The following is a 26,985-nucleotide window of genomic DNA, read 5'->3' as shown; positions in this document are numbered from 1 at the left end:
GGAGGACGTGTAAGACCTTCGGGAGCAGGACAGAGGACTCCGAAGTCTCGGGGGCGGGGGCCGGGAAGGGGACACGGCGGTTCTTAGGGGTCGGGGACAGGGTGGCGGAAGACTCCCGGAAGCGAGGCGAGGCCGAACACCCGGAAGACCTTCGGGGTGGGACCAAGATGGCGGAGCAGGCTACGTGGACCTTCGGGGGTTGGGCCTCGGCTGCGTCAGACCTTCTAGGGCGGGAACAAGATGGCGGGTCCGCCGCAAGCGGAAGTCGCCCGGAAGTCCTCTGGGGTGGCACCGGGAGGGCGGAAGTGTCCCGGAAGTGCGGCGGAAGGTCAGACTTCCCGGAAGCGGCTCCTAAGTCCTCCAGGGGCGGGGGCGAGGTGCCGGAACTCTATCGGAGGATGTGTAAGACCTTCGGGAGCAGGATAGAGGACCCCGATGTCTCGGGGCGGGGGTGGGGCAGGGAAGGGGACGCGGCAGTTTTCTTAGGGGGCGGGGACAGGGTGGCGGAAGACTCCCGGAAGCGAGGCGAGGCCGAACACCCGGAAGACCTTCGGGGTGGGACCAAGATGGCGGAGCAGGCTACGTGGACCTTCGGGGGTTGGGCCTCAGCTGCGTCAGACCTTCTAGGGCGGGAACAAGATGGCGGGTCCGCCGCAAGCGGAAGTCGCCCGGAAGTCCTCTGGGGTGGCACCGGGAGGGCGGAAGTGTCCCGGAAGTGCGGCGGAAGGTCAGACTTCCCGGAAGCGGCTCCAAAGTCCTCCAGGGGCGGGGGCGAGGTGCCGGAACGCTATCGGAGGATGTGTAAGGCCTTCGGGAGCAGGATAGAGGACCCCGAAGTGCCAGTGCGGGGCAGGGAAGGGGACGCGGTAGTTCTAGTTCTTCGGGGGCGGGGACAGGGTGGCGGAAGACTCCCGGAAGCGGGGCGAGGCCGAACACCCGGAAGACCTTCGTGGTGAGACCAAGATGGCGGCGCAGGCTGCATAGACCTTCGGGGGTTGGGCCTCGGCTGCGTGAGACCTCCTAGGGCGGGAACAAGATGGCGGGTCCGCCGCAAGCGGAAGTCGCCCGGAAGTCCTCTGGGGTGGGACCGGGAGGACGGAAGTGTCCCGGAAGCGCGGCGGAAGGTCAGACTTCCCGGAGGTGGCTCCTAAGTTCTCCAGGGGCGGGGCCGAGGTGCCGGCAGCCTACCAGAAGCGGGGCGGAGGGTGTGTAAGACCTTCGGTAGCAGGATAGAGGGCCCCGAAGTCCCACGGGGACAGGGAAGAGGATGGGGTAGTTCTTCGGGGGCGGGAGACACAGAGTGCAGAGAGAAGAGCATTCCAGAGAGGGTGAGGGACAGACAGAGGGCGGTCCAGAGGGGGGCGGGGGTCCAGGACAGAGCATCAGCAACAAGGCAGTGGCGAGTTGCAGGTCAGAATGAAGAAAGTGGACTTTATTCTCAGGACGAGGGAAAGCAGGGGCTGATTCGGGTTTATATAGAAGATACTATCTGTGTGTGTGTGTGTGTGTAGCGGAGTGGGGGGGTGTCCTCTTAAAGCAAAAGAATACGGCAGTACAAATACAAAATTGGGTATCAAACTGAAAATCAGAATGAGAAACCTCACCAAATTACCGCAGTGGTTCGATGAGCCGACATACCCGTAAGGCGCCCCCCCCGCCCCCCCGGCGTTTCCGGCATCACGGGACCTGAATCCCCAGATGGTAACTGCACACACCTTAAGGATGAAGTTTGCTTCTGACTTGGCCCATGTCAAGCCCTGTTCCTCTCCCACTGTCCAGGAACTTCCAACGATGGTGACAACTTCTGTTCCTGTGCCTTCCTGTCACTATACTGGGTATGCAGGCTCATCGGGTGGGTGAGGAACACGTCCCAAGAGCCATTTCGACCCTGAGGTGAGTAACAATAACCTCACTACGCATGGAAGTATCTGTGGACAAGTATGTTCCGCTGCAGAAACAGACGGTAGCGCTTATTAACCGCAGGTAGAAGACCTTACTTTTGCAGACTTTACAAAAAGCACGAGCACGGAACACATTGTGAGGGTCCCTTCCCAGGCCTTGGAAGCGAGGGGTCCTGAAGCTTAAGCTTCTCTCGCTTCACAGCAGATCTTTGAAAGTCTCGCATGGGGAACCGACGGAAGGGTTCAATGTGCTCTGAGGAGAGCTGGAGGGGACAAGTGTGGGAGGCCGGCACTGCGGTGGTGGCCCTGGAGCCTTCCTGGGCTGAGACCAGGGCCCCCCACCCCCCCACCCACCGCCCCGCCTCAGCCAAGACCGACTGCTCTCATCTGCGGCCCCTTTTCCTCTGTGGCCATAATCTCTCCTGCACAGGACCTGCCACGCGCCCGCCGTGGGCCTGCCACGGCGTCCGCAGCTGTCATCCCCCCGCCCGTCTGGTCTGGGTCGGCTCAGCCCACGGTCGTTCTTAAACCAAGCGCTGGAGACGGAGAGAGGGCACACCCGGCCACCCTGAGGGATGTGCCACCTGGGGCAGAGGAACAGACAAACGCATTGTAAGAACCGTAGGTAAGGGGAAAGGTAAACTCGAGTTCTCTCTCGGGAGTAGAGGGGGAGAGGGAAATGGGATCTGAGGGATCCAGAGGTGCTCAGAAGCACTGATGACCGATTACTGTAGCGGGTGCAGGGCTTGCACTGTAAACGGGCCTTTCACGTGTTTTCGGAGCGGTTTGCGTGAACGCGTGTTTGTATACATGTGCACGCACACACTTCCGGTCCTAGGAAGAGCCATCGATGTCGATGGCTGGCAACAGGTACAAGAATGTGATTCCCACAGAGGCCGAGGGCCACGGGTTCTCCAAGACGGTAGGGACACAGCAACGGAGACCTTCAGGGCACAAGTCCCATCTTTCCCTGCTGATGACACTCGCACCCACCAACTTTAGCCTCTTGTGTCCCGGCACCTCCAGGGCTGCCCCAGGACACTGAAGCATGAAGGATCACAGACCCACTAACCCCGGTGAACAACAGTGACTGCTACAGACAATTCTCCTTCACCGTTTCCATTCTTACCGAGTTTTATTCCCAGAAAAGGGGGGAGGGGGTAGAAAGGCCCATGAAGAACAGTCACCGCTCAACTTACAGAAAGGCGAGGCCCCGATCAGATGCTACCATCCCTCTTTCCCACCGTCCGGGTTCAAAAGCCAACACGTGCTCATTGTGGAAGAGGGCGGCTGAAATGGGGCTCAAAAGATTTATAAGACCCCCAATTCTGTCTTCCACGTATCCTTTTCTTTTTGTTCTTTTTCTTTCTTATCACGCTCAGCCTTAGCTTCTTCTTCCTCGTGTCTTCTGATCAGCTGTTCCACTTCCTTCTGTCCGAGGACTCCGATGACCGTCTTTCCATTCTCTCTGGTCGGCGTGGCAATTTCCACTGGGGGCAAACACACACACGCACGGCTGCGTTATAGCAATCACAGGTGCTAAAGTTGTTGCAGCTACCTTAAAATACCGTTTACATTCATCGCCGTTGCAAAATCACGTTAGGTACCTATCGCTAGGTTTTACAGCAACACAGAAATACTCACGGCGCCGTTATTACCAATGCGTGCGGCCTTCCATCCCCCGTAATTTCCGCTTGGGTCGCTCCGATAGAGCTGAAAGCCGTAACGCTTATCTCAGCCAATGGACAGCAGCGAGACACCAAAGGCACGTTTTTCCCTTTAACCAAAAAAAGAGGACCGTCAAGCACATCAGCCGCCCAAAGGCAGAATCGCTACAGTCACTCGAGCTCCCCGAACGTAGCTGAAGCACCTTTCTTGTGAAGCTGAGCATTCGTAAGTGGCTCTGTTCTGGCCACCACAGACTAAGGCCCACCAAAACGTCCACTTGCTTCCGGGAGATGGGCACAGCCAGGAGACGGAGTCAAGACCCGGAGGACCGCTACTCCGTGCTGAGTTTAATTATTAGGTAAGAAAAGCAATCGGTTTCCAGATTTAAAAAGGCTATTTCTGCCTCTCGATGGTCTATTAATAAAACATATGATAATACATATCGCGGAAACCACGAAGCGCAAATGTACAAAAAGTTTTTCACTTACTTTTCAATTTCTTTTTACCATCTCATAAAAAAATTATTACCTAGAAAATGTTTCCCTTTTCTGGAATAAATATGCCCCAGATTTCCTACCTCCAAACTGCGCGTACGCTTGTTTGATATCACAGAGCGCTGTCACCAACTGCTCACGAGGAATTGGCTCCCGATACTGTAATAAATAAATACCTAGGATGAAAACACTGGCATAGTCATCATTTTTTCCTAAGACACAAAAATCTAAGCAAAACATATTCTGGACATAAACCTGCGCCATGGGGGGACATTGACAGTCACCTGTCATTTGAAAGGGGAGCAGGGGAATGTCAACATCCTAACAATCTTATGACCATAGCATTTTATAAGTTCGGGTTAGAAAAAAGAAGCAATTTTCAATTAATAAATCTGCGATGACTCTCATCTTGGCAAAAACGAGTTCTCCTTAGAGATATGAAGCAAACTGACTTATAGATCGTCAGTCACACTCTCTCTGACCATACCTTTGGGCCATGAGCCTCAGTTCATTGGTCAGAACGTTAGCGTCAGAAGTTACGCCGGCCACGGTGCAAGCCATGCCCCTGGAGGAAGAAAAAAAAAAAATGTATTCATGTGTCTGTAAGCAGAGCAGGTGTCTGAGAGGGCCTTTAAGAAGTATTTGCAAAGCCCCAAGTTCCATGATAAGTTTACCATGCTCGCGTCAATGCTCTGGTTTTCTTCTGAACAGACAGAAACTACAGAAGGTTTATCTTTGCAGGACAAACATGATGTCGTTTATAACATGAAAGATACACAGCGCCCCCTCCAGTTCTTCGATAGGCGTATTCAGCGCCACGACGCCGAACAGGGCGAGAGAAGGAGCACTAGGAAACTAAAGCAAGTCCCGAGAGGGTCCAGAAGCAAGACAGAGGTTTTGCCAGAGAGGAAGAAAAACTATCCCCACTCCTGGGTCATCGGTATTCTCACCTCCAAAAGCCTGGCTGGCCGGGGCGGAGGGAGGGGGCTCAGGGGCTAGGCTCCCAGGAAAGGCGCCTTTCCTTTCTTTGCTGCAGCTCCACGAGGGCTGCGCTGGCTCCCCTAGAGCTGGCACCCTCTGTCACCTGCTGTCACTACACCTCCGCAAGCCTGCCGGCTGCCGAGCGGCCCGTGGCCCGGCGGTGACTCTGGAGGGATGACGCTTCCTTGGACACGCATCCAAAGGCCCTAGAACCGGCACCCGCCTCGTCCCCCCACTCAGGGGGGAAGTCTCTGACGGGCAAACCCAGTGCCCCGCCGGCTAGGAGTCCCGCACGCCCAACGACGCGAAACTGACGGGGCTCATCTAAACTGTTCCCAGACCTCCAGGGGTAAGATTCAGGACACTTCCACACAATTCCCGAGTAGCCGTTCTGAACACTCGGGGAGCCTGCCACGTGTCAGACCCTGCGCTAGTGTATTTCACTCGTTTTACTCTAGTTCATTAAACGGCCACCACCACTCGAGGCGGCACCGAAGCCCAGAGAAGGAAAGCAACGGGTGCAAGGTCACACAGACTTAACCCAGATCTGCACACCTACCACGCCTGTACTCCGAATGGTATAGAATAGTTTCTCCACCTAGGGCTTGGCCCTGCACGTCAAAAGAATAACGCATCGTCCTAAGCCTCAAGGAAGTTTCAAATAAGAATCAAAAGTGTCCACCAGTAAAGGCACAATAACAAGCGTTCGCTTCAAGTTTACTACGGCACACGGGCCAGCCCTCCCGAAATACGTGAGATCCTACGTATGTGAGCACGTGAGATATTGAAACACTCTCCCCCCTGTGAGCTCACTTACTCATCATCGAGCTTATAAATTTTTTCAGGGACAACAACTTCATCAAGCAGCTTGTGGATGTTGCGTCGCTCTGCTGCAAGCCAAACACCGTCGTTCGCTAAAGTTCCCGGACAGGTGCCCGCACGTCCGATGGCCTCCATGGCGTATTCAAGCTGGTACAAGCGACCTGCAAAACACAAGCGGTGAGAAACCGAGACTCCCTTCTGGGTGCTTGCACCACTGGGCCAAGAGAGTCAGCGGGAACCCTGACAGGCTCTACCCTCGAGTCCCTCTCTCGTTCTCTCGTGCTGCATGTGATCGACCTGGTGACCATAATGACATCAAAACACAAGAGAGCATGAACTATACAAAAAGTGTCTTGACGTCCGCCCCCCCACCCCCACCCCCCCAAAAGTCAAGCACTTAAAAATACTTTTGAGACAAATCCTACAATTCCTATTTTGCCTCCTGGAGAAAATATAGTGGTCCTGGAGTCATAGCTTCGAGACCGCAAAGGAAAATATATACCCATGACTCCTGTCCACTGAAAGTAACTCCTGCATAAAACACATCCTGGCACCCAGAGTCCAGTGTGTAGCAGGGAACCGATCATTTCTTCCCACTCCCATTTTCTCACGCAGGTCTGTAAGCTGAGTACCAGACCCTTTGTCAGGCGATAGCTTACGGACGTGTGCGGAACTTACCGTGTGTTCTGAACTTTACGGCTCCTGTCAAAAGAAAGTAAGATCCTTACTAAAACGAAAGTTACAACTGAAAAAGCATTTCCACGGCTTAAAACCGTTCCGTCCACCCCCTTCTTTGGCCGAGGTGAGGGACGCAAACACGATTTGACACAGGTGGAGACCGAGGCACTGGGGCTGGAGGGGAAAATCGAAAAAGCCCTTTTTTGGAAAAAAACCAACGCAGAAAAGGAGCCCAAATGAGACACAGTAGAGGCAGAAAGAGGGATGAGACCCTGCAGGTCCAAGAGGAAGAACTGGGGAAGGAGAAAGAACGGGGCGTCCAGGCGGAGCAGGAAGCTTCAGCAGAAAACACTGAGTCAGACGCCTCACGGGCAAGAGACAAACGGCCGAAGCTCAAAAAAAAAAAAAAAAAAAAAAGAATCGCAGCCGCTAGAAAGCTAAGCCAGTATCCTGACCACGGAGTCCAGGAGGACGGACACGTGAAGAGGGGCAGCGGCTTCTCCCGGGAGGGCTGGGGTCCTGCACGCGGAAGGAGGCGGGGGGTTGGGGGTGGGGGCGTGGGGCGACCTCGGCCCCCAGAGCACATTTCCCAAATAGCGGAACACCAGACTAAGGCTGCAGGACCGGCGCGCCCAGACGAGATTTCTTAAAGGTGGGCCAGGGCCTCGGGGCCTGCCTGGCACTTTGGGAGGCGGTGACCTGCGACCAGGCCCCGGAGAGTCCTCATCCCCATGCTCCACGCCGGCGCAGCCGGCACCCCCGCGGCGCCCGAAGGCAGGTACTAACCGGAGCAGAAAAACTGGAATCGAGGGCTACACGAAGGGCCTCACGCCACAGGAAGAACCCACTATCGCCCCGCCGAGTGTCCGCTGCCCATGTGGCCCACGCGCGTGCGCAGAACGATCTCGCGGGGTGGGAGGGAATGGGGCGGGGAGAACGGGCCGAAGATACGGAAGTCCTCTGGGGGGGCGGGGCCGAGGACAAGGAAGCCCTTCGGGGGCGGAGACAAGGTGGTGGAAGACTCCCGGAAGCGGGGCGAGGCCTAACACCGGGAAGTCCTTTGGGGTGGGACCAAGGTGGGGAAGCGTGGCGGAAGTGCGGCGGAAGGTCAGACCTCCCCGGAGGCGGCTTCTAAGCCCTCCGGGGGCGGGGACCAGGTACCGGCGGCCTATCGGAAGCGGAGCGGGGGCGGTGCAAGACCTCCCTACACATCTTTCCAAACAGTACATTTCACTTACAGCGAGTTTACGCGGCGACACATTCAGCAGGCTATTTATATCGCCCTGCTTTTCTCCCCGCCAGGCCGGTCATGTATCATGCTAAGTCCATCAACATTTCTTCTGAGAAGGAGCCAAGTCCATTTTTATTTCCTCTGGGAGATGCTGGGACTAGGTTTATTTGCATGCAGTTCATTTGCATACGTCAAAAGTCCGGGTGGGCGTTCCAGTCGCCGCCAGGTTCTGATGCCAAAATCTTTGTCAAAGCCAAAATCTCCGAGTAGCCAGCCTGCCACTGCCTCTCTGACCTCATCTCCTGCACTCCTCCCCAGGGGTCACTCGCCTCTAGCCACACGGGCCTCCTCGCTGCTCCGCAAACACACCGGCACACGCCAGCCTCAGGGCCTTTGCACTCGCGACAGTTCCCCGGCCTGACACACCCTCCCCGGGGTAGTCCCACGCCCGGTCGCTTCTCAGGGACACCTTTCCAGACCATCCTATTCAGACGCCGACACGCCCTGTCCTCCTTCCCAGTGTATTCTTCTCCAAGCTTATCAACACCCAAGGAGCCGAGGCACAGGCTTGAATCTCTGTGAAGCTGCTACGTAGAAAAAAATACCGAGGCCACAGCTAGAACGGCAGCTTCGTAAAGCTTGTAGGTACACTCTGCGTCCCTAGAGTGCCGCCGACGCCGGGAGTCCCTAGAGTCGCGGAGAGGACAGAAGAATAAATAGCTTAGCGGACGGCCCCCGAGCGATTTGACCTACAGAGGAGGATGGCATTGAATACAGAATGACATGCACACCTACCACACCCACTAACTGAGATATTGCGAGGCCAAACTGGATTTTTATCTTGTCATTCGTGGGTGTTCCACAGGACGAACCCATCTTTCGTCGCCTCGAAATAAATCCTTAAACAAGCTATCTTCATGTTTTGCAATAAAGAACGGTTCAGCTAATCCTGTCTAACAAATTTTTAAAAGTTAGCGTACTGGCTTCTCTCCTACAAATAACTTTTAAAAGTCCGTCATCATTAGTGAACCAAACTATTAGTTAGGCTATTATTAATAGTACTTTTAAGGTGAAATATTAATACAATTCTTTGTGATCAATAAGGAACACTCCGGTTCAGATATGTTTTTAAGTTAAATCAGAGGACTCTCATGGAAATAGGCAGAGTTCCCTAAGAAGCACTCGGTACTTAGTACAGACTTATTTAACTTCCGAGTAACAGAAGCCTTTAAATGACCAGTTAGGGGGTTGCTTGACACAAAATTTCAAACCTAGAAAACATGTATGGGAGTAAAATAAACGTATCAACGGTAGATGTAAAATAAACGTGCTTTAATTTACATGTTTTTAGAAAAGATTTTATTGATGTATTTTTAGACGGGAAGTGGGGAGAAATAGAGGGGGAGAAACATCAGTGTGTGGTCACTTCTCATGCACCCACACTGACTGGGGACCTGGCCTGCAACCCAGGTCTGTGCCCTGACTGGGAATCGAACCAGCAACCCTTTAGTTCACTCAATCCACGGAGCCACACCAGCCAGACATACATGATTTTAATATACAAAGATATATGAGGTACATAGTAGGTGCTCACTTTGTTGAATGCATACACGAATGAATACACGAGTCCATACCATCTGACAATTCCCTTTTCTTTCCAATATTCGGAGTTTCATCGCCGGTCGCGAAACAACTTTCACCTAGTTGCAGAAATTTGCTATTAAGGATGATGAGGCATTAGCCTGCGCTTCTTAAAATTGGAGACCTAGTCTTACTCAGATTTGAGTATGAAGAGAGGGGATAACAGCACGCTGGTTAAGAACACAGGATTTTCAGGTGGACGGCTTGGGTTCCTTCCAGCCTCTAACACCTGCTGTCTGACCTGAAAGCAAGTTACCTCCTTCTCTGCATATCAGTTTTGCCTTCTGTAAAACTGACCACGGTGAGGATGAAATAAAACTGTGCATGGAAGTGCCAGCACGGGGTCATTCTGATTATTCCACAAATGACTACTAGAGTAATGGTAACCGATAGACCTCCAAAGACAAAAATACACAGAAATATTGCAACAAAAGCAGTCACTGCCTGCAGAGCTACTGATTCTGCCTGAAACCTCCCGGAGGGCCACTAAAGGTCATTTCCCTACAGATCATCCGAGGAACGGAACCTTGCAAAATACGAGGGAAGAGCTTGTCTGTGGAACTGGGCACTGTCTGCACAGTACAATGACAGTTCAATAAGAAGCTTTCCCAGAGTCTACACCCTTTAAAGCTAATAATGATAATTAGAAGAGCAACCTACTAATAGCACACAGATGACATATTTCAAAAAAAAAATAGTGAAGGGGTTCAAGCAGTGACGCACACTAAAAACAGTATAAGAACAAAAATAAGAAGGTATTGGGCCGATAGTTAAAAATACAAACAACACGGGAGAAAAACTGGGACAACCGTAAAAGAACAACAATTTTAAACAAGACCAAAAAATTGCCAATAACAGGAGACAAAGTAAACTGGATACATAAAAGGTATAAATAAGAAACATGACATTAACACTCTGAGAGACTTAAGTTTTGGCTGTACAAATTCAATTTTAACTTTGAATATCATTTCTCTAGTACTGTCTCAAATTTGGGGAGTTAGAAGAATGATTTACCTAAAAAATTTGGTGATTAAGGAAGGACGAAAGACTGCAAAGCTGAAAACCTTATTTTGAATACTTGGCACCACCACTCGTTTAGCTGTGAACCTGCACATGCCACAATATCCTAACCTACATCAATATGGATATCTATTGGCACAATGTCAATAATTGTTAAAAGTGTATGGCAAGAACTCTTCAAGTCATTATATTTGAATATTTTATGTATGTTTGAATTTTTTAATTCTAGAAAATTAATAAGAAAGGATAACTTCTGCTTTGCTGCCTCACTGTTGTGCAGAAAAAATTAAATAAGCTATATTATCTTACTAAGTCAGGTAGTATCTAGGTAGTTTGCCACTCTTTTTTTTTTTTACCCCCGCTACGACTACTCACACTTAGTGTGCTGGGGCAGACGTGCGCTCTGCACAGTCTCCCGCTGGCCTTACTCCTCGCTTTCGGGGTTCCTACAGCCACCCCGAAAGAGCACTGGGCCTGATGATGGGGTACATACGAAGCGTTTCTGGAAATCTGTTAGCTCTTCTGAAGCTCCATCCAGGAAGGCTGAGTCTATTAAAGATAGAAGCCTGTTAACCCTAGGCTCATTAACGCTAAACCTATCAACCCTGAGCCTAGCCATCTAGCCCTATCCGTACAATGGACTCGGTGAGCTTCCCTTAGCTGTAATTCCCAGAGTTCCCCACAGGAGGGCAGCACTGAGACAGGCGGGGAGCCACAGCCGGCAAGCACACTGACAGGTTGATGGAAGAGTTCCTCTGGAGCGCACAGGAGCAGGTGAAGCGCGTTGAGTTCAGTGGACTTAAGTGGCTTCTTGGCAATCCCAGAGCCTGGCGTCCGAATCGAGAGGTGATGATTTGCACTTTCTAAAAAAGTCTGAGCACCATCAGATTAAGTAAATGTTGAGTTTACTATTGTAATTTGATACCGTAAACCTCTCCATAGAATTGCGGAGGACGTGTAAGACCTTCGGGAGCAGGACAGAGGACTCCGAAGTCTCGGGGGCGGGGGCCGGGAAGGGGACACGGCGGTTCTTAGGGGTCGGGGACAGGGTGGCGGAAGACTCCCGGAAGCGAGGCGAGGCCGAACACCCGGAAGACCTTCGGGGTGGGACCAAGATGGCGGAGCAGGCTACGTGGACCTTCGGGGGTTGGGCCTCGGCTGCGTCAGACCTTCTAGGGCGGGAACAAGATGGCGGGTCCGCCGCAAGCGGAAGTCGCCCGGAAGTCCTCTGGGGTGGCACCGGGAGGGCGGAAGTGTCCCGGAAGTGCGGCGGAAGGTCAGAGTTCTCGGAAGCGGCTCCTGAGTCCTCCAGGGGCGGGGGCGAGGTGCCGGAACGCTATCGGAGGATGTGTAAGACCTTCGGGAGCAGGATAGAGGACCCCGAAGTCCCTGGGCGGGGGTGGGGCAGGGAAGGGGACGCGGCAGTTCTCCAGAGGCGGGGACAGGGTGGCGGAAGACTACCGGAAGCGGGGCGAGGCCGAACACCCGGAAGACCTTCGGGGTGGGACCAAGATGGCGGGGCAGGCTACGTAGACCTTCGGGGGTTGGGCCTCGGCTGCGTGAGACCTTCTAGGGCGGGAACAAGATGGCGGGTCCGCCACAAGCGGAAGTCGCCCGGAAGTCCTTTGGGGTCAGACCGGGAGGGCGGAAGTGTCTCTGAAGTGCGGCGGAAGGTCAGACTTCCGGGAAGCGGCTTCTAAGCCCTCCAGGGGCGGGGGCCAGGTGCCGGAACCCTATCGGAGGATGTGTAAGGCCTTCGGGCGCAGGATAGAGGACCCCGAAGTCCCAGTGCGGGGCAGGGAAGGGGACGCGGTAGTTCTAGTTCTTCGGGGGCGGGGACAGGGTGGCGGAAGACTCCCGGAAGCGGGGCGAGGCCAAACACCCGGAAGACCTTCGTGGTGAGACCAAGATGGCAGCGCAGGCTGCGTAGACCTTCGGGGGTTGGGCCTCGGCTGCGTGAGGCCTCCTAGGGCGGGAACAAGATGGCGGGTCCGCCGCAAGCGGAAGTCGCCCGGAAGTCCTCTGGGGTGGGACCGGGAGGGCGGAAGTGTCCCGGAAGTGTGGCAGAAGGTCAGACTTCCCGGAAGCGTCTCCTAAGTCCTTCAGGGGCGGGGCCGAGGTGCCGGCAGCCTGTCGGAAGCGGGACGGAGGGTGTGTAAGACCTTCGGGAGCAGGATAGAGGGCCCCGAAGTCCCACGGGGACAGGGAAGAGGACGGGGTAGTTCTTCGGGGGCGGGAGACACAGAGTGCAGAGAGGAGAGCATTCCAGAGAGGGTGAGGGACAGACAGAGGGCGGTCCAGAGGGGGGGTCCAGGACAGAGCATCAGCAACAAGGCAGTGGCGAGTTGCAGGTCAGAATGAAGAAAGTGGACTTTATTCTCAGGACGAGGGAAAGCAGGAGCTGATTCGGGTTTATATAGAACATACTATTTGTGTGTGTGTGTAGCGGGCTGGGGGGGGGCGGTGTTCTCTTAAAGCCAAAGAATACGACAGTGCAAATACAAAATTGGGCATCAAATTGAAAATCAGAATGAGAAACCTCACCAAATTACCGCAGTTCGATGAGCCGACATACCCGTAACGCACCCCCCCACCCCCGGCGTTTCCGGCATCACGGGACCTGAATCACCAGATGGTAACTGCACACACCTTAAGGATGAAGTTTGCCACAGTAGAGCTTCTGACTTGGCACATGTCAAGCCCTGTTCCTCTCCCACTGTCCCGGGAACTTCCAACGATGGTGACAACTTCTGTTCCTATGCCTTCCTGTCACTATACTGGGTATGCAGGCTCAGCGGGTGGGTGAGGAACACGTCCCAAGAGCCATTTGGACCCTGAGGTGAGTAACAATAACCTCACTACGCATGGAAGTATCTGCGAACAAGTATGTTCCGCTGCAGAAACAGACGGTAGCGCTTATTAACTGCAGGTAGAAGACCTTACTTTTGCAGACTTTACAAAAAGCACGAGCATGGAACACATCGTGAGGGTCCCTTCCCAGGCCTCCGAAGCGAGGGGTCCTGAAGCTTAAGCTTCACTCACTTCGCAGCAGATCTGTGAAATTCTCGCATGGGGAACCGACGGAAGGGTTCAATGTGCTCTGAGGAGAGCTGGAGGGGACAAGTGTGGGAGGCCGGCACTGCGGCGGTGGCCCTGGAGCCTTCCTGGGCTGAGACCAGGGCCCCCCACCCCACCGCCTCAGCCAAGACCGACTGCTCTCGTCTGCGGCCCCTTTTCCTCTGTGGCCATAATCTCTCCTGCACAGGACCTGCCACATGCCCGCCGTGGGCCTGCCGCAGCGTCCGCAGCTGTCATCCCCCCGCCCGTCTGGTCTGGGTCGGCTCAGCCCACGGTCGTTCTTAAACCAAGCACTGGAGACGGAGAGAGGGCACACCCGGCCACCCTGAGGGATGTGCCACCTGGGGCAGAGGAACAGACAAACGCATTGTAAGAACCGTAGGTAAGGGGAAAGGTAAACTCGAGTTCTCTCTCGGGAGTAGAGGGGGAGAGGGAAATGGGATCTGAGGGATCCAGAGGTGCTCAGAAGCACTGATGACCGATTACCGTAGCGGGTGCAGGGCTTGCACTGTAAACGGGCCTTTCACGTGTTTTCGGAGCGGTTTGTGTGAACGCCTGTGTGTATACATGTGCACGCACACACTTCTGGTCCTAGGAAGAGCCATCGATGTCGATGGCTGGCAACAGGTACAAGAACGTGATTCCCACAGAGGCCGAGGGCCACGGGTTCTCCAAGACGGTAGGGACACAGCAAGGGAGGCCTTCAGGGCACAGGTCCCATCTTTCCCTGCTGATGACACTCACACCCACCAACTTTAGCCTCTTGTGTCCCGGCACCTCCAGGGCTGCCCCAGGACACTGAAGCATGAAGGATCACAGACCCACTGATCCCGGTGAACAACAGTGACTGCTACAGACAATTCTCCTTCACCGTTTCCATTCTTACCGAGTTTTATTCCCAGAAAAGGGGGGGAGGGGGGTAGAAAGGTCCATGAAGAGCAGTCACCGCCCAACTTACAGAAAGACGAGGGCCCGATCAGATGCTACCATCCCTCTTTCCCACCGTCCGGGTTCAAAAGCCATCACGTGCTCACTGTGGAAGAGGGCGGCTGAAATGGGGCTCAAAAGATTTATAAGACCCCCAATTCTGTCTCCCACGTATCCTTTTCTTTTTGTTCTTTTTCTTTCTTCTCACGCTCAGCCTTAGCTTCTTCTTCCTCGTGTCTTCTGATCAGCTGTTCCACTTCCTTCTGTCCGAGGACTCCGATGACCGTCTTTCCATTCTCTCTGGTCGGCGTGGCAATTTCCACTGGGGGCAAACACACACACACACACACACACACACACACACACACACACACGGCTGCGTTACGGGGCGCACTCAGCCCGCACAGGCGACCCGGTTCAACCCCCCCCCCCCTTTGTCGGCCTTCGCTCACCACCCCTTCGTGTTTTGTGCTTCATATGATTCACGGATACTTTTATTCACGTTTCTGCGTCAACGATCTTTCTTCTCCTGACCCATTCCAACCTTCTAAGCTGCTGTTTTGTCCCTTCCTTTGAAAAAGTCCCACGAGCCAACCCGCTGTAAGCTGTGCTGAGCAGAAGGAACCGCAATTTCCTCGTAGGAACCTCTCCGACGCGGTCCAGGAAACTGACCGAATCGGAGGAGGGGACATAACCTACCCTTTTCAGCAGAGAGCTTGCTCACGTCCATGGTCTTGTCGAGGACTTTGATAGCTAAAGCAAGTGCTGACTTCGGGGTCATTTCCCCTTCTTTGTAGTCTTGTTTTAACATAGACACAGCTGCCTACGAAGCAGAAATAATCATCAAAAAGAACGTCCTTTAAATGTCTGCATTTTTCAGGAACGTGGACTGGGCAGAAGACTGATGCCTGAATTATTATTAGCATGTAACCACTGTAAGCAATTATGATGGGCGGGGACACATGGGATGGGGCGGAGGGGGAGTGTCGATGCTCTGTGAATGGAATCTTTAACCCGGGGCCTCAGACCTCCAAGACTTTGTGATAGAATTCAAGGGGATTATCCACCAGGATATGAAAAAAACTGTATCTTATTTCAACAACTTGCCTTTGAAAATCACTATTTCCTTTTGTTACAAACGTAGGCAATAAACCCCAGTGGTATTAGCAGAACCTGCGACTGCATCACCAATAGCAATCACAGATGCTAAAGTTGTTGCAGCTACCTTAAAATACCATTTACATTCATCGCCGTTTCAAAATCATGTTAGGTACCTATTGCTAGGTTTTACAGCAACACAGAAATACTCACGGCGCTGTTATTTCCAATGCATGTGGCCTTCCATACCCCGTAATTTCCGCTTGGGTCGCTCTGATAGAGCTGAAAGCCGTAACGCTTATCCCAGCCAATGGACAGCAGCGAGACGCCAAAGGGACGTTTTTTCCCTTTAACCAAGAAAGAGGACTGTCAAGTACATCAACCGCCCAAATGCAGTATCGCTATAGTCACTTGAGCTCCCTGAACGTAGCCGAAGCACCTTTCTGTGAAGCTGAGCATTCGTAAGTGGCTTTGTTCTGGCCACCACAGACTAAGGCCCACCAAAACGTCCACTTGCTTCCGGGAGATGGAATTAAGACATGGAGGACTGCTTCTCAGTGCTGAGTTTAATTATTAGGTAAAAAACAATCGGTTTCCAGATTTAAAAATGCTATTTTTGCCTCTCGATAGTCTATTAATAAAACATATGATAATACATATCGCGGAAACCACAAAGCGGAAATGTGCAATGTTTTTACTTACTTTTCAATTTCTTTTTATCATCTCATAAAAAAATTATTACTTAGAAAATGTTTTCCATTTCTGGAATAAATATGCCCCAGATTTCCTACCTCCAAACTGTGCGTACGCTTGTTTGATATCACAGAGCGCTGTCACCAACTGCTCAGAAGGAATTGGCTCCCGACACTAGTAAATAAATACCTAGGATGAAAACATTGGCATAGTCATCATTTTTTTCTAAAACACAAAAATCTAAGCAAAACATATTCTGGACATAAACCTGCTCCATGGGGACATTAACAGTCACCTGTCATTTGAGAGGGGAGCAGGGGAATGTCAACATCCTAACAATCTTACTACCACAACATTTTAGAAGTTCGGGTTAAAAAAAAAACAATTTTCAATTAATAGATCTGTAATGACTCTCATCTTTGCAAAAACGAGTTCTCCTTAGAGATATCAAACAAACTAACTTAGAGATCATCAGTCACACCCTCTCTGACCATACCTTTGGGCCATGAGCCTCAGTTCACTGGTCAGAACGTTAGCGTCAGAAGTTATGCCGGCCACACTGCAAGCCATGTCCCTGGAGGAAAAAAATGTATTCATGTGTCTGTAAGCAGAGCAGGTGTCTGAGAGGGCCTTTAAGAAGTGTTTGCAAAGTCCCGAGTTCCATGATAAGTTTACCATGCTCGCTTCAATGCTCTGGTTTACTTCTGAACAGACAGAAACTACAGAAGGTTTATCTTTGCAGGACAAACCTGACATCATTTAACACGAAAGATACATGGCGCCCCCTCCAGTTCTTCGATAGGTGTATTTAGCACCACGACGCCGAACAGGGCGAGAGAAGGAGCACTAGGAAGCTAAAGCAAGTCCCGAGAGGGTCCAGAAGCAAGACAGAGGTTTTGCCAGAGAGGAAGAAAAACTACCCCCACTCCTGGGTCATCGGTATTCTCACCTCCAAAGGCCTGGCTGGCCGGGGCCGAGGGAGGGGGCTCAGGGGCTAGGCTCCCAGGAAAGGCGCCTTTCCTTTCTTTGCTGCCATTCCCCGAGGGCTGCGCTGGCTCCCCTAGAGCTGACACCCTCTGTCACCTGCTGTCACTACACCTCTGCAAGCCTGCCAGCTGCCAAGCGGCCCGTGGCCCGGCGGTGACTCTGGAGGGATGACGCTTCCTTGGACACGCATCCAAAGGCCCTAGAACCGGCACCCGCCTCGTCCCCCCACTCAGGGGGGAAGTCTCTGACAGGCAAACCCAGTGCCCCGCCAGCTAGGAGTCCTGCACGCCCAACGACGCGAAACTGACGGGGCTCATCTAAACTGTTCCCAGACCTCCAGGGGTAAGATTCGGGACACTTCCACAGAATTCCCGAGTAGCCATTCTGAACACTTGGGGAGCCTGCCACGTGTCAGACCCTGCGCTAGTGTATTTCACTCGTTTTACTCTAGTTCATTAAACGGCCACCAGCACTCGAGGCGGCACCGAAGCCCAGAGAAGGAAAGCAACGGGCGCGAGGTCACACAGACTTAACCCAGGCCTGCACACCTACCATGCCTGTACTCCGAACGGTATAAAATAGTTTCTCCACCTAGGGCTTGGCCCTGCACGTCAAAAGAATAACGCATCGTCCTAAGCCTCAAGGAAGTTTCAAATAAGAATCAAAAATGTCCACCAGTAAAGGCACAATAACAAGCGTTCACTTCAAGTTTACTACGGCACACGGGCCAGCCCTCCCGAAATACGTGAGATCCTACGTATGTGAGCACGTGAGGTATTGAAACCCTCTCCCCTGTGAGCTCACTCACTCACTGACCTTATACATTTTTTCAGAGAAAAAAAAACGTCATCAAGCAGCTTGTGGTTGTTGCGTCGCTCTGCTGCAAGCCAGACACCGCCGTTCGCTAACGTTCCCGGACAGGTGCCCGCACGTCCGATGGCCTCCATGGCGTATTCAACCTGGTACAAGCGACCTGCAAAACACAAGCGGTGAGAAACCGAGACTCCCTTCCGGGTGCTTGCACCACTGGGCCAAGAGAGTCAGCAGGAACCCTGACAGGCTCTACCCTCGCGTCCCTCTCTCGTTCTCTCGTGCTGCGCGCGATCAACCTGGTGACCATAATTACATCAGAACACAAGAGAGCATGAACTATAAAAAAAGTGTCTTGATTTCCGCCCCCCCACCCCCCACCCCCCCAAAACGTCAAGCACTTAAAAATACTTTGGAGACAAGATTACGCAATTCCTATTTTACCTCCTGGAGAAAATAGAGTGGTCCTGGAGTCATATCTTCGAGACCTCAAAGAAAAAATATACCCATGACTCCCGTCCGCTGAAGGTAACTCCTGCATAAAACACATCCTGGCACCCAGAGTCCAGTGTGTAGCAGGGAACCGATCATTTCTTCCCACTCCGGTTTGCTCACGCAGGTCCGTGAGCTGAGTACCAGACCCTCTGTCAGGCGATAGCTTACGGACGTGTGCGTGACTTACCGTGTTTTCTGAACGTTACAGCTCCTGTCAAAAGAAAGTAAGATCCTTACTAAAACGAAAGTTACAATTGAGAAAGCATTTCCACGACTTAAACCCGTTCCGTCCACCCCCTTCTTTGGCTGACTCCGCAGTGCAGCTACTGAGCGCAGCAGGCTCTGTAGATGCTGCGACAGCGCCGCCTGGTGGTCAGGTGAGGGACGCACACGCGATTTGACACAGGTGGAAACCGAGGCACCGGGGCTGGAGGGGAAAATCGAAAAAGCCCTTTTTTGAAAAAAGAAAACAACACAGAAAAGGACCCCAAATGGGACATGGGAGAGGCAGAAAGAGGGATGAGACCCTGCAGGTCCAAGAGGAAGAACTGGGGAAGGAGAAAGAACGGGGCGTCCAGGCGGAGCAGGAAGCTTCAGCAGAAAGCACTGAGTCAGGCGCCTCACGGGCAAGAGACAAACGGCCGAAGCTCAAAAAAAAAAGAATCGCAGCCGCTCGAAAGCCAAGCCAGTATCCCGACCACGGAGTCCAGGAGGGCGGACACGTTAAGAGGGGCAGAGGCTTCTCCCGGGAGGGCTGGGGTCCTGCATGCGGAAGGAGGCGGGGGGGGGGGGGCGGCGGGCGGGGGGGCGGCGGGCAATCTCGGCCCCCAGAGCACATTTCCCAAATAGCGGAACACCAGACTAAGGCCGCAGGACCGGCCTGGCACTTTGGGAGGCAGTGACCTGCGACGAGGCGGCCGGACAGTTCTCATCCCCATGCTCCACGCCGGCGCAGCCGGCATCCCCGCGGCGCCCGAAGGCAGGTACTAACCGGAGCAGAAAAACCGGAATTGAGTTGAGGGCTACACGAAGGGCTTCACGCCACAGGAAAAATCCACCATCACCCCGCCGAGTGTCCGCTGCCCGTGTGGCCCACGCGCGTGCGCAGAACGATCAACATACGGAAGCCCTTCGGGGGCGGAGAGAAGGTGGCGGAAGACTACCGGAAGCAGGGCGAGGTCCAACACCCGGAAGACCTTCGGGGGTGGGACCAAGATGGCGGGCCCACCGGAAGCGGGACAGGGAGCGTGGACCTTCAGGGGCGGGGCCCCGGCGGCGCGAGACCTTCTAGGGCGGGAGCAAGGTGGAGGGCGTGCCGGAAGCGGAAGTCACCCGGAAGTCCTTCGGGGTGGGACCGGGAGGGCGGACGTGTTCCGGAAGTGTGGCGGAAGGTCAGACTTCACGGAAGCGGCTTCTAAGTCCTCCGGGGGCGGGGACGAGGTGCCGGAACCCTATCGGAGGATGTGTAAGACCTTCGGGAGCCGGACAGAGGACCCCGAAGTCCCACGGGGGCAGGGAGGACGAAGCGGCAGTTCTTCGGGGGCGGGGACAGGGTGGCGGAAGACCGCCGGAAGCGGAACAGGGTGTGTGGACCTTCAGGGGCGGGAACAAGGGGGGGGCGGGCTTGCCGGAAGCGGAAGTCAGCCGGAAGTCCTTCGGGGTGGGACCGGGAGGGCGGACGTGTCCCGGAAGTGTGGCGGAAGGTCAGACTTCACGGAAGCGGCTTCTAAGTCCTCCGGGGGCGGGGCCGAGGTGCCGGCAGCCTATCGGAAGCGGGGCGGAGGATGTGTAAGACCTTCGCGAGCAGGATAGAGGACCCCCGAAGTCCCACGGGGACAGGGAAGAGGACGGGGTAGTTCTTCGGGGGCGGGACACAGAGTGCAGAGAGGAGAGCATTCCAGAGAGGGTGAGGGACAGACAGAGGGCGGTCCAGGGGGTGGGGGTGGGGGTGGGGGGGTCCAGGACAGAGCATCAGCAACAAGGCAGTGGCGAGTTGCAGGTCAGAATGAAGAAAGTGGACTTCATTCTCAGGACGAGGGAAAGCAGGGGCTGATTCGGGTTTATATAGAAGATACTATCTGTGTGTGCGTGCGTGTGTGCGTGTGTGCGTGTGTGTGTGTGTGTGTAGCGGGGGTGGGGGTGGGGGTGTCCTCTTAAACCAAAAGAATACGACAGTACAAATACAAAATTGGGTATCAAACTGAAAATCAGAATGAGAAACCTCACCAAATCACCGCAGTGGTTCGACGAGCTGACATACCCGTAAGGCATCCCCCGGCGTTTCCGGCATCACGAGACCTGAATCCCCAGGTGGTAACTGCACACACCTTAGGGATGAAGTTTGCCACAGACGAGCTTCTGACTTGGCCCATGTCAGGCCCTGTTCCTCTCCCACTGTCCCGGGAACTTCCAACGATGGTGACAACTTCTGTTCCTGTGCCTTCCTGTCACTATACTGGGTATGCAGGCTCAGCGGGTGGGTGAGGAACACGTCCCGGGAGCCATTTCGACCCTGAGGTGAGTAACAATAACCTCACTACGCATGGAAGTATCTGCGAACAAGTATGTTCCGCTGCAGAAACAGACGGTAGCGCTTATTAACGGCAGGTAGAAGACCTTACTTTTGCAGACTTTACAAAAAGCACGAGCACGGAACACATTGTGAGGGTCCCTTCCCAGGCCTCGGAAGCGAGGGGTCCTGAAGCTTAAGCTTCACTCACTTCGCAGCAGATCTTTGAAAGTCTCGCATGGGGAACCGACGGAAGGGTTCAATGTGCTCTGAGGAGAGCTGGAGGGGACAAGTGTGGGAGGCCGGCACTGCGGCGGTGGCCCTGGAGCCTTCCTGGGCTGAGACCAGGGCCCCCCCCCCCACCCCACCCGCCACCCCCCGCCCCCCGCCTCAGCCAAGACCGACTGCTCTCGTCTGTGGCCCCTTTTCCTCTGTGGCCATAATCTCTCCTGCACAGGACCTGCCACGCGCCCGCCGTGGGCCTGCCGCGGCGTCCGCAGCAGCTGTCATCCCCCCCGCCCGTCTGGTCTGGGTCGGCTCAGCCCACGGTCGTTCTTAAACCAACCGCTGGAGACGGAGAGAGGGCACACCCGGCTACCCCGAGGGATGTGCCACCTGGGGCAGAGGAACAGACAAACGCATTGTAAGAGCCGTAGGTAAGGGGAAAGGTAAACTCGAGTTCTCTCTCGGGAGTAGAGGGGGAGAGAGAAATGGGATCTGAGGGATCCGGAGGTGCTCAGAAGCACTGATGACTGATTACTGTAGCGGGTGCAGGGCTTGCACTGTAAACGGGCCTTTCACGTGTTTTCGGAGAGGTTTGCGTGAACGCGTGTGTGTATACATGTGCACGCACACACTTCCGGTCCTAGGAAGAGCCATCGATGTCGATGGCTGGCAACAGGTACAAGAACGTGATTCCCACAGAGGCCGAGGGCCACGGGTACTCCAAGACGGTAGGGACACAGCAAGGGAGACCTTCAGGGCACAGGTCCCATCTTTCCCTGCTGATGACACTCACACCCACCAACTTTAGCCTCTTGTGTCCCGGCACCTCCAGGGCTGCCCCAGGACACTGAAGCATGAAGGATCACAGACCCACTGATCCCGGTGAACAACAGTGACTGCTACAGACAATTCTCCTTCACCGTTTCCATTCTTACCGAGTTTTATTCCCAGAAAAGGGGGGGAGGGGGGTAGAAAGGTCCATGAAGAGCAGTCACCGCCCAACTTACAGAAAGACGAGGGCCCGATCAGATGCTACCATCCCTCTTTCCCACCGTCCGGGTTCAAAAGCCATCACGTGCTCACTGTGGAAGAGGGCGGCTGAAATGGGGCTCAAAAGATTTATAAGACCCCCAATTCTGTCTCCCACGTATCCTTTTCTTTTTGTTCTTTTTCTTTCTTCTCACGCTCAGCCTTAGCTTCTTCTTCCTCGTGTCTTCTGATCAGCTGTTCCACTTCCTTCTGTCCGAGGACTCCGATGACCGTCTTTCCATTCTCTCTGGTCGGCGTGGCAATTTCCACTGGGGGCAAACACACACACACACACACACACACACACACACACACACACACACGGCTGCGTTACGGGGCGCACTCAGCCCGCACAGGCGACCCGGTTCAAAACCCCCCCCCCCCCCCCCTTTGTCGGCCTTCGCTCACCACCCCTTCGTGTTTTGTGCTTCATATGATTCACGGATACTTTTATTCACGTTTCTGCGTCAACGATCTTTCTTCTCCTGACCCATTCCAACCTTCTAAGCTGCTGTTTTGTCCCTTCCTTTGAAAAAGTCCCACGAGCCAACCCGCTGTAAGCTGTGCTGAGCAGAAGGAACCGCAATTTCCTCGTAGGAACCTCTCCGACGCGGTCCAGGAAACTGACCGAACCGGAGGAGGGGACATAACCTACCCTTTTCAGCAGAGAGCTTGCTCACGTCCATGGTCTTGTCGAGGACTTTGATAGCTAAAGCAAGTGCTGACTTCGGGGTCATTTCCCCTTCTTTGTAGTCTTGTTTTAACATAGACACAGCTGCCTACGAAGCAGAAATAATCATCAAAAAGAACGTCCTTTAAATGTCTGCATTTTTCAGGAACGTGGACTGGGCAGAAGACTGATGCCTGAATTATTATTAGCATGTAACCACTGTAAGCAATTATGATGGGCGGGGACACATGGGATGGGGTGGAGGGGGAGTGTCGATGCTCTGTGAATGGAATCTTTAACCCGGGGCCTCAGACCTCCAAGACTTTGTGATAGAATTCAAGGGGATTATCCACCAGGATATGAAAAAAACTGTATCTTATTTCAACAACTTGCCTTTGAAAATCACTATTTCCTTTTGTTACAAACGTAGGCAATAAACCCCAGTGGTATTAGCAGAACCTGCGACTGCATCACCAATAGCAATCACAGATGCTAAAGTTGTTGCAGCTACCTTAAAATACCATTTACATTCATCGCCGTTTCAAAATCATGTTAGGTACCTATTGCTAGGTTTTACAGCAACACAGAAATACTCACGGCGCTGTTATTTCCAATGCATGTGGCCTTCCATACCCCGTAATTTCCGCTTGGGTCGCTCTGATAGAGCTGAAAGCCGTAACGCTTATCCCAGCCAATGGACAGCAGCGAGACGCCAAAGGGACGTTTTTCCCTTTAACCAAGAAAGAGGACTGTCAAGTACATCAACCGCCCAAATGCAGTATCGCTATAGTCACTTGAGCTCCCTGAACGTAGCCGAAGCACCTTTCTGTGAAGCTGAGCATTCGTAAGTGGCTTTGTTCTGGCCACCACAGACTAAGGCCCACCAAAACGTCCACTTGCTTCCGGGAGATGGAATTAAGACATGGAGGACTGCTTCTCAGTGCTGAGTTTAATTATTAGGTAAAAAACAATCGGTTTCCAGATTTAAAAATGCTATTTTTGCCTCTCGATAGTCTATTAATAAAACATATGATCATACATATCGCGGAAACCACAAAGCGGAAATGTACAAAGTTTTTACTTACTTTTCAATTTCTTTTTATCATCTCATAAAAAAATTATTACTTAGAAAATGTCTCCCCTTTCTGGAATAAATATGCCCCAGATTTCCTACCTCCAAACTGTGCGTACGCTTGTTTGATATCACAGAGCGCTGTCACCAACTGCTCACAAGGAATTGGCTCCCGACACTAGTAAACAAATACCTAGGATGAAAACATTGGCATAGTCATCATTTTTTCCTAAAACACAAAAATCTAAGCAAAACATATTCTGGACATAAACCTGCTCCATGGGGACATTAACAGTCACCTGTCATTTGAGAGGGGAGCAGGGGAATGTCAACATCCTAACAATCTTACTACCACAACATTTTAGAAGTTCGGGTTAAAAAAAAAACAATTTTCAATTAATAGATCTGTAATGACTCTCATCTTTGCAAAAACGAGTTCTCCTTAGAGATATCAAACAAACTAACTTAGAGATCATCAGTCACACCCTCTCTGACCATACCTTTGGGCCATGAGCCTCAGTTCATTGGTCAGAACGTTAGCGTCAGAAGTTATGCCGGCCACACTGCAAGCCATGTCCCTGGAGGAAAAAAAAATGTATTCATGTGTCTGTAAGCAGAGCAGGTGTCTGAGAGGGCCTTTAAGAAGTGTTTGCAAAGTCCCAAGTTCCATGATAAGTTTACCATGCTCGCGTCAATGCTCTGGTTTTCTTCTGAACAGACAGAAACTACAGAAGGTTTATCTTTGCAGGACAAACCTGACATCATTTAACACGAAAGATACATGGCGCCCCCTCCAGTTCTTCGATAGGTGTTATTTAGCACCACGACGCCGAACAGGGCGAGAGAAGGAGCACTAGGAAGCTAAAGCAAGTCCCGAGAAGGTCCAGAAGCAAGACAGAGGTTTTGCCAGAGAGGAAGAAAAACTACCCCCACTCCTGGGTCATCGGTATTCTCACCTCCAAAGGCCTGGCTGGCCGGGGCGGAGGGAGGGGGCTCAGGGGCTAGGCTCCCAGGAAAGGCGCCTTTCCTTTCTTTGCTGCCATTCCCCGAGGGCTGCGCTGGCTCCCCTAGAGCTGACACCCTCTGTCACCTGCTGTCACTACACCTCCGCAAGCCTGCCGGCTGCCGAGCGGCCCGTGGCCCGGCGGTGACTCTGGAGGGATGACGCTTCCTTGGACACGCATCCAAAGGCCCTAGAACCGGCATCCGCCTCGTCCCCCCACTCAGGGGGGAAGTCTCTGACAGGCAAACCCAGTGCCCCGCCGGCTAGGAGTCCCGCACGCCCAACGACGCGAAACCGACGGGGCTCATCTAAACTGTTCCCAGACCTCCAGGGGTAGGATTCGGGACACTTCCACAGAATTCCCGAGTAGCCGTTCTGAACACTCGGGGAGCCTGCCACGTGTCAGACCCTGCGCCAGTGTATTTCACTCGTTTCACTCTAGTTCATTAAACGGCCACCACCACTCGAGGCGGCACCGAAGCCCAGAGAAGGAAAGCAACGGGCGCGAGGCCACACAGACTTAACCCAGGCCTGCACACCTACCACGCCTGTACTCCGAACGGTATAGAGTAGTTTCTCCACCTAGGGCTTGGCCCTGCACGTCAAAAGAATAACGCATCGTCCTAAGCCTCGAGGAAGTTTCAAGTAAAAATCAAAAATGTCCACCAGTAAAGGCACAATAACAAGCGTCCGCGTCAAGTTTACTACGGCACACGGGCCAGCCCTCCCGAAATACGTGAGGTCCTACGTATGTGAGCACGTGAGATATTGAAACCCTCTCCCCCCTGTGAGCTCACTTACTCACTGAGCTTATAAATGTTTTCAGGGACAACAACTTCATCAGGCAGCTTGTGGGTGTGGCGTCGCTCTGCTGCAAGCCAGACACCGCCGCTCGCTAACGTTCCCGGACAGGTGCCCGCACGTCCGATGGCCTCCATGGCGTACTCAACCTGGTACAAGCGACCTGCAAAACACAAGCGGTGAGAAACCGAGACTCCCTTCCGGGTGCTTGCACCACTGGGCCAAGAGAGTCAGCGGGAACCCTGACAGGCTCTACCCTCGCGTCCCTCTCTCGTTCTCTCGTGCTGCGCGCGATCGACCTGGGGACCATAATGACATCAAAACACAAGAGAGCACGGACTATAAAAAAAAGTGTCTTGATTTCCGCCCCCCCACCCCCAGCACCCAAAAAAAGTCAAGCACTTAAAAATACATTGGAGACAAGATTACACAATTCCTGTTTTACCTCCTGGAGAAAATAGAGTGGTCCTGGAGTCATATCTTTGAGACCGCAAAGGAAAAATATACCCATGACTCCCGTCCACTGAAGGTAACTCCTGCATGAAACACATCCTGGCACCCAGAGTCCAGTGCGTGGCAGGGAACCGATCATTTCTTCCCACTCCGGTTTTCTCACGCAGGTCCGTGAGCTGAGTACCAGACCCTCTGTCAGGCGATAGCTTACGGACGTGTGCGTGACTTACCGTGTTTTCTGAACTTTACAGCTCCTGTCAAAAGAAAGTGAGATCCTTACCAAAATGAAAGTTACAATTGAGAAAGCATTTCCACGACTTAAAACCGTTCCGTCCTCCCCCTTCTTTGGCTGACTCCGCGGTGCAGCTACTGAGCGCAGCAGGCTCTGTAGACGCTGCGACAGCGCCGCCTGGTGGTCAGGTGAGGGACGCACACGCGATTTGACACAGGTGGAAACCGAGGCACCGGGGCTGGAGGGGAAAATCGAAAAAGCCCTTTTTTGAAAAAAGAAAACAACACAGAAAAGGACCCCAAATGGGACATGGGAGAGGCAGAAAGAGGGATGAGACCCTGCAGGTCCAAGAGGAAGAACTGGGGAAGGAGAAAGAACGGGGCGTCCAGGCGGAGCAGGAAGCTTCAGCAGAAAGCACTGAGTCAGGCGCCTCACGGGCAAGAGACAAACGGCCGAAGCTCAAAAAA

At 53.2% G+C, this 26,985-nt stretch overlaps 3 long non-coding RNA genes across 3 annotated transcripts; all 3 read right to left on the bottom strand.

The window, feature by feature from the left end:
- Window positions 1-4,103: 4,103 nt before the first annotated feature.
- Window positions 4,104-25,986, bottom strand: LOC149996662 (uncharacterized). Its single transcript, XR_016507443.1, has 3 exons — window positions 25,834-25,986; window positions 4,551-4,628; window positions 4,104-4,222 (listed from the first exon to the last, which is right to left on the bottom strand). It is a non-coding gene; the product is annotated as an uncharacterized LOC149996662 (long non-coding RNA).
- LOC149996664 (uncharacterized) lies at window positions 14,388-15,871 on the bottom strand. Its single transcript, XR_016507484.1, has 3 exons — window positions 15,753-15,871; window positions 15,141-15,264; window positions 14,388-14,763 (listed from the first exon to the last, which is right to left on the bottom strand). It is a non-coding gene; the product is annotated as an uncharacterized LOC149996664 (long non-coding RNA).
- On the bottom strand, window positions 22,181-24,782 carry LOC149996663 (uncharacterized). Its single transcript, XR_016507449.1, has 5 exons — window positions 24,530-24,782; window positions 24,132-24,207; window positions 23,555-23,687; window positions 22,943-23,066; window positions 22,181-22,556 (listed from the first exon to the last, which is right to left on the bottom strand). It is a non-coding gene; the product is annotated as an uncharacterized LOC149996663 (long non-coding RNA).
- Window positions 25,987-26,985: the final 999 nt, after the last annotated feature.

This window comes from Furipterus horrens, unplaced genomic scaffold (genome assembly GCF_987537825.1).
Source record: "Furipterus horrens unplaced genomic scaffold, mFurHor1.1.pri manual_scaffold_12, whole genome shotgun sequence".
In the NCBI taxonomy this organism is placed as follows: Eukaryota; Metazoa; Chordata; class Mammalia; order Chiroptera; family Furipteridae; genus Furipterus; species Furipterus horrens.
This window is presented reverse-complemented; position numbering and strand designations above follow the sequence as displayed.